Genomic DNA, 7,775 nt, shown 5'->3' with positions numbered 1-7,775 from the left:
ATTTTCAAGGGTTGTCTATGTTTGAACAAAGGTTGCATCCTTTGTCTTTTGGAAGCAGATGCAATCTTTGAAAATGGGGCATGTCAATGCCTATAAATAGACCACCAAGTCAAGCATTTTAAATATAGTTTTGCATCCATAAATCAATTAGAAATTAGAGTAGTTTAGTGTCTGATAAAGAGAGAGTTTTAAACACTTTTGGTTTGCTGTTCTTTGTGGATAGGAGTGCTACTTCCGCAAAGAGAAAAATCGTTGTATCCTGAGAGACATTTGCCAACGCAAACCTTGAGGCACCACTCATCTTGCATTCGTAGAAATTTTATTATGTATTATTTAATAGTTTATAATAAAAAATAGGGTTATTTAGATATAGGCCCATGAAATTCCTATTTTTCAAATAAAAACCTACCTAATTTTAAACATTCAAATAAAACCCAAATTTCAAATAGACTGCCATGTAGACAAATATATGACCAACTATTACAATACATTTACAACTTATGCCACAAAATCCTATATAACAGTTTTTCAAAGTTTATTCCAACAGTGAGTGGTGAGAGATACAACATTGGTGCCAGAGGGAAAAACCCAAAATGTCCTTCTCTGTTTTTCGTGTTGCTGTTGGAACAAAATATGTTTTGGGGGGAGGAGGAACTTGTCTCATTTTTTTCATAAGAGAAGTAGAAACAAATGTATTTCATCAAACAATTGGAGGGCAATGGTTGTCGGTTTGAGCGGTGTCTGCAGGTTGAAGACGGTGTCGGGATTGGCTCCGCAAATTTGGTGACTTTTTGAGCGGTGTCTGCAGGTTGAAGACGGTGTCGGGATTGGCTCCGCAAATTTGGTGACTTGTGCAAGGGAAGAGACGCAGATGTCCAAAACCATTTTGATGAAGAAGACAGAGAGCAGCAAAAGAACTATGACTGATGTTGTGCGAGGGGGTTTCCAGAGGCAACCAATGCCGAGGATGACATGAAGTCCACTGAAGAAAAATACAAAGAGTCTGAGAAGACAAAAACAAGCAACTTGATGAACTCTCTCACAATTATGAGATATTGCTGGAAAATTGAAGGCCCTTGAGGCACCCATATCCGAGACTATTTTAGCTCTCATGTCATTATGAATTCTTTGTCTGATAGTTACACTCAGTCAAAAGTCTCATATGATGCATTGCAAGCTAAATGGGATATCAATGAATTGATATCTATATGTGTGGGTGAGGAAGTGAGAACTAAGAAAGAAGGGGCAAAGAATGAGAGGGATGAATCCGTGAATTATGTTCAAGGCTACAACCAAAATTCCAAGCATGTACCATGATATTGCCAGAAAAGATGCTGCTAAACATGCTCCCTCCTCTAAAAGGGTTTTCAAACCTAATAAACCACGGTTTTCAAATGTTTTTTTTTTTTTTTGGCTAAACTACACAAAACTACCTTAATTGTGGCTCAAAATACAATCTCATATGTTTTAAACATTGCAATGTCATATCTCAACTTATGAATTCATTGCAATGTCAGACTTTCGATAAATTTTCTATAACTTTATTGTTAAGTGATGACGTGGCAAGCACAAACCTCACTCCTCACCAACTAAATTTAAAAATCAATTAAATATTAATAAATTAATAATTTTTTTATTTAGTAATTTAAATTTAGGGAGCTTTAATGAAAAGGGCTTGGACTAACTTTAATTTAACCAAAACCACATAATAACTTTATTTAATAAAAAAGACATGAATTTTAATGAAAAAGGACACAAACTATAAAAAACATAAGCCTAACCAAAGAGCCCACGAGCTGGAAGCAAGCCCAGCGTGCAAAACAATTTTTTTTTCCCATCCTTGCCCCTGACGGAACACCACTTCCGTTAGCCAAACCGTTTAGAATTTTGAATGTGGTTATCATTTGCTTAATTTGTCTTAGTGTCTTGCAATTGCATGTAACTGGTCTTATTGTCTTGCAATTGCATGTGCAATTGGGTATTTATCATTATTTCATACATCAAATTATATTTCTTCTGTTATTATTGCTACTGTCGTCCTACTCACTTTCTTAATTATTTTTTTCCACCAATTTATTCAACCATCCACTATAGGATAGTTTTTCAATTAATTTTATCTTTTTTATAGACAACTAGTTATGTAAAATGCCATCAAATTAAAATTACATAACAGTAATATCCCATTAAATTATGATATACAATAGCGGGGAATTAATTGTCTTGAATTGCAGCTTTACAAAGCAACCTTGTTATGTCCTAGCAACAATCTGAAACAAATGAACCAAAAATGCATCAAAATTACTAAAAATTTGATATTTCACGATTCTTCGAGTAAAAAAAAAAAAAAAAAAGCTTTAATAAAAAAGGATTGAACTAACTTTAATTTAACCAAAAAGCACCGTAAACTATTCTTTAACCAAAAGGGTCTAAAATTTAACCATAAAGACATAGGCTGAATAAAAGACATAAGTTGAATTAAAACCCAACACGCTTTTGCACTACTTCTCTTTAAAAGCCCAACACGCTTTTACACTAGTTTTTTTAGATAAAAAAATAGTTCAAGTCTAGAAATAATGTATTTTGCACTCCTTCTCTTAAAAAAAAATTAATAAAAAAAATAGTTAACATAAATAGTGTGAGTAATTTTGGTTCAGTTTCATAAATAATGTGTAATTTTGCTCTTCTCCGTCCAACATCAACATATCAATGGGGAAAAAGAAATTCAAGATATCAATTGAAATTTTTTTTGTACATGTCATATGGGGATTTTGGTTAGTTTTGGTAGAAGTTGAAGCATCATAAAACCCACAAGTACCATCACTGTTTACAAAGGGTGGGCTAGGTTCCGTTTAAGAAATAGTCAGTACTATCACTGTTTCGCAAGAAATAGTCAGTGTTTAGTTTACGAAACAGTGATAGTACTAGTGTTCGTTTGATAAATAGTCAGTGTTTAGTTTTCGAAATAGTGACAGTACTTGTGTTCAGTTTATGAAATAGTGATAGTACTAATGTTCGGTTTAAGATATAGTCAATGTTTAATTTAAGAAATAGTGTTCAGTTTAAGAAGTAGTCAATGTTCAGTTAAGAAATAATGATAGTACTAGTGTTCCGTTTGAGAAATAATCAGTGTTTAGTTTACCAAACAATGATAGTACTAGTGTTCCGTTTAATAAATAGTCAGTGTTTGGTTTACGAAACAGTGATAGTACTAGTGTTCGTTTGATAAATAGTCAATATTTAGTTTACAAAACAATGATAGTACTAGTGTTCCGTTTAAGAAATAGTCAGTATTTAGTTTACGAAATATTGATAGTACTTGTGTTCATTTGATAAATAGTCAATGTTTAGTTTACGAAACAGTGATAGTACTAGTGTTCCGTTTAAGAAATAGTCAGTGTTTAGTTTACGAAATAATGATAGTACTAGTGTTTGTTTAAAAAAATAATAGAATAATAATAATAATTAAGCATCTTGATCTTAATCAACAAGCATATGATAATAATTGATCATATTGTAAGTAGGGTCAACATAATCAAGAAATGACTTTACAGGAACCCTCGTTCCATTCAGCTCTACATTCACTGTCTTTCCAAGGCATTGTTTCGCACTGAGCTGATTTCAATATGGCTGAAAGTACTCTAGATGCTGCTGGATTCGCAACTGCATCATAGTGGGTTGTATCACCTCTAATCTACTGACACAATTGATAAATTAACTTTCATGGAGACAATGTATTATTTTATGAGGATAAATAAAATGCATGAAAGTACCATATGATAAAAAATGAGCACTGAATATTTCTAGAATTGAACACAGACTATTTCTAGAATTGAACATTGACTATTTCTTAAATTGAACACTGACACTATCATTATTTTGTAAACTGACCACAAACTATATCTAGAACTAAATACAATAATATTACTATTTCTTAAAGTGAGCACTGAATATTTCTTAAACTGAACACTGGTATTATCACTATTTCGTAAATTGAACACTGGTACTATCATTATTTCTTAAACTGAACACATAATATTTCTAGAATTGACCATTGACTATTTAAAAAAAAAAGAGTAAAATACTCATTGAAGGAAAGAGTAAAAAACTCAAACAAAAAAAGAAAAAAAAGAAAAGAAAAAGGTTGTGGAACCTTCACGGTTCCACCAGAGGTCCAGAACCCTCTATACTCTACCCTCTGCATTCTCAACTTGTTTTTTACTCTTTAGAGTACACGCACAACTTTAGAGCCTGCATCAATTTTATTTCCCTGCAAAATTTTCAACGGTATACGATTAACCTTCTATGATTTAGTCGGTCAACTGCTCTCAAACACGAAATAAGAACACACAATGGTTTAGTGAACCTCTCAAAGCACCCGAGGAAATAAGAAACAAGTTCATCAATGCATCAATACACATGCTATATAGAAAAGAGGAAGATATGATAGAGTCTCCCAAAGTCTCCAATTCTAACTGACAAGAATAAGCATAAAACACCCCAGAGAAGAGAGCCACTAGCGCTATTGAGATATGGTGCACGTTAGCACTTTCCTCAGTGCAGCCAATGCTACCCACCTCTTCTTCTGCATCTGGGTATCTGAAGCTCCTCACTTATTCAGAGCCATAGCCCAAAAAATTCGAATGTCAATAAAGATTGTCTTTCGGTTGTGTGGCTTTGTGGGTTTTGTGGGCTGAGCTGAGGGCAGTGGTGCGACTGGAGTCAACTGACTTTTTTTGGGGTTTGGGTTTTATGCTATTTTGACAGTGCGTTTATATGGGTTGTTTCCGTTTGCTTGCGTGGGTACTTTGCTCTGTTTATTTCCTGAATAAACTAACAAAAAAAATAACAAACGGAAAAATTAAACACTGTCAGAGTAAAAGTCAGGGGTAGAATTGGACACACGTTAAGTTATTTCAGTTGGGTCATGTTGATTGAACTAATTAAATGTTGGGCTTTGTCTTAACCATTAAATAAACTTTCTATATGGTTTTTTGTTAAAATTCAAAGTTTTGGAGCCCTTATCATTAGTTTTCCTTTAAATTTATTAAAAAATAAACTCTCTCCCTCATTTCTCTCAAAAACGCCTCCTTTCTTCCTGGAACGCCGGTCATCCATTCTTCCTCCCCTCACTCCTTCCTCTCTCCCACTTGCCATTATCGCCCCAACTCCCAAACTCGGAAAATCATACTAACCCAAACCAAATCCAGAAAATCATACCATCCCATCCCAAACTCAGAGAATAAAATCATACCACATCCCCACCCTCTCTCGTCTCTTCCACCTATATTCTCCAGCCAATTCCACCATCCTCACCTCACTCTCTCAGTCCTAAATCTTATCGGATTCTCATGCTCATTGCCGTTGAAAATAACTTCTGTCGATTTTACAATCAAAATGACTATCAAAACTACGCAATCACCAGGAAAGGTGATGAACTCCGACGGCAAGCTCAGAGTGTGACGGGGGTGGATCGTAGAGGTCGGGGATGACCATGTCGTCGTCGTTTTCAACTCCAGATCCGGCAAGATTCAACCGGAATCTCATGGTCAGATAGTTGGGGATGATTTCCTCGACGTCGATGGATCGCCCATTGCCAGTCAGTGGAGAGACTGTTTCCAGCGTGTCTGTGGGCGACCGAGAACACAAGGAAAATGGAGGATGCTAACGGCACCCAGGTGGCACAAATTTGAGAGGGATCATCGTTGGCGGGGTTTAGAGCATGGAGAGGGAGAGAGAGAGAGAGAGAGAGAGAGAGAGAGAAAGGGGGGGGGGCTAGAGATTGAATTATGGTGGGGTTCCGGTGACGAGAGATGAGATTTGAAGTCGGATTTGGGTGTGGATACAATCTGGGTCTGATCAGCGAGTGACCCGTCGAGTGCGACCCATGTATGATGCAATCTTGATGGAAGACGTGGTCGGATTTGAGAAGCCGATGGCAGAGTAGATGACGAAGAGAAGAGGGATAAAGACGCGAGGAGAGAGGTGGTCGGGTTTAGGAAGCTGACGGCGGAGTAACGAGGGAGAGAAGAGGGAGAGAGATGCGAGGAGGGAGGATAGGGTTTATTAATAAATTAAATTTTAATTTTTTTAAGATTAAAAATCTTAACTTATTAATATTTAATTGATTTTTAACTTCAGTTGTGTCATGCATCGATCCCGAGATACACCCGAAATCGATGCGCGACGGAAGGACTGTGGTATAATATAAAATACATAGAGTCACTGAGACTTATACATATAATACACATCAGAGCTTAACAGAAATAACTTACAACAAGGGGTGGCAATACCTACTTTCGAGTGCACTGCCCACATAGCTACACTGCCTGCAAACCTCTTCTTTAATTGCTACCTGTTACTTTGCAAAATAACCCTATGCTGTAGGAATGGTGCATCGGGCAAATCAACACCCGGATAAGCTACGAAGCTCGTGTGAGTGACAATAATACAAATGATTAAATGATTAAAGTAGGGCTACGTCCACATAGGACATTTCTTCTGTATACCATATCAACCGTCAATATTATTCCATCATTCTCTTCAGATTGTGACTCACCACTCGCCTTTCATCATTTCCAAGTAATCACAAGGGTCTAATTGCCACATATTTCATAATTTAACCACCATATGCCTCATTATTACGTATAGGAATGATTATTCAATTCTGAATCTCACCATACGTCTATCGAGATAACATTCAGTCAACACACTATTGGAAAATATTAGTATTTAGGTTTATTTTAGTATTTGAGTTTTGCTTGTTAGTTTAGGATTTGGGCCTAACCCATCCGAGTTAGGGTTTTAGGTTTAGTTCTCTATAAATATTGCTTGTAATTTAGTTTGAGTGATAAGTCATTCACAATATAGTCTCTTGGAGTTTTGTAGCCATTTCGGCATTCTCTTTAGTTTAATAATATTCTTATTATTTTGTAGTCTTGTTCCATCTCGCACTCTGATATTCAACTTGGCATCAGAGTAAGTTTGATTCTTCGGGATTTAATTTGCTCTTGCATGTCGCGTGTTAATTTGTTGTTGTCTTCTGCTATTTAATTGTTCTAGTTTAGATAAATTGGTTCAAGTAAAAAAAAAAATTTGTCGTTGTTCATTGTTCCTTGTTCGTTATTGTCCCGCACTCCAGCGTCTGATTTGCATCTCGCCAGCCACATCACCACATCGTTTCCTGCATTGCATTTGCACCCTCTGCAACCCGCGCGTTTTGCACTAGAGTTCCTGCTGCACTTGTTTGCACAGAAAGGAAAAGGCGACGAAGGAGAAAAAAAGAAAAAAAGAAAAAAAAAGGAACAATGGAAAGGAAAAAGAGGAAGAAGGGGAAAAGAAAAAAAATAAAAAATAAAATAAAGCCCCACACGGGCAAGGGAAAAAATTTGGTTAGAAGTCTTTGGGGTCCACTTTTGTTTGAAGTTGCAGGCCCACAATGAGTTTGTTGATGCTGTTTAGCTTGTATGTTGTTGCTCACCGCAACGAATGCTAGAGTGCTTGAACTGATGACCACTCAAGTGACGTTGCGAAAGTTGGGTTTTTTGCATGTTTGTTTAGAAGTTCGCAATTGGCATTGGGAAACTTTGCATTAGCATTGGTATTTGTCGTGCATTGGCACTGGCATGGAATCTTGCACTGGCATTGGCATCAGAATCTTACACTAGCACTGGCACTGGGATGGAATCTTGCACTGGCATTGGAAACTTGCACTAGCACTGGCATTGGAAACTTGCCATTGCATTGATGGAATTTCGTATTGGAATTGGCATCGGAAA

The sequence above is a fragment of the Malus sylvestris genome, chromosome 11, assembly GCF_916048215.2.
Source record: "Malus sylvestris chromosome 11, drMalSylv7.2, whole genome shotgun sequence".
Taxonomy (NCBI): Eukaryota; Viridiplantae; Streptophyta; class Magnoliopsida; order Rosales; family Rosaceae; genus Malus; species Malus sylvestris.
This window is presented reverse-complemented; position numbering follows the sequence as displayed.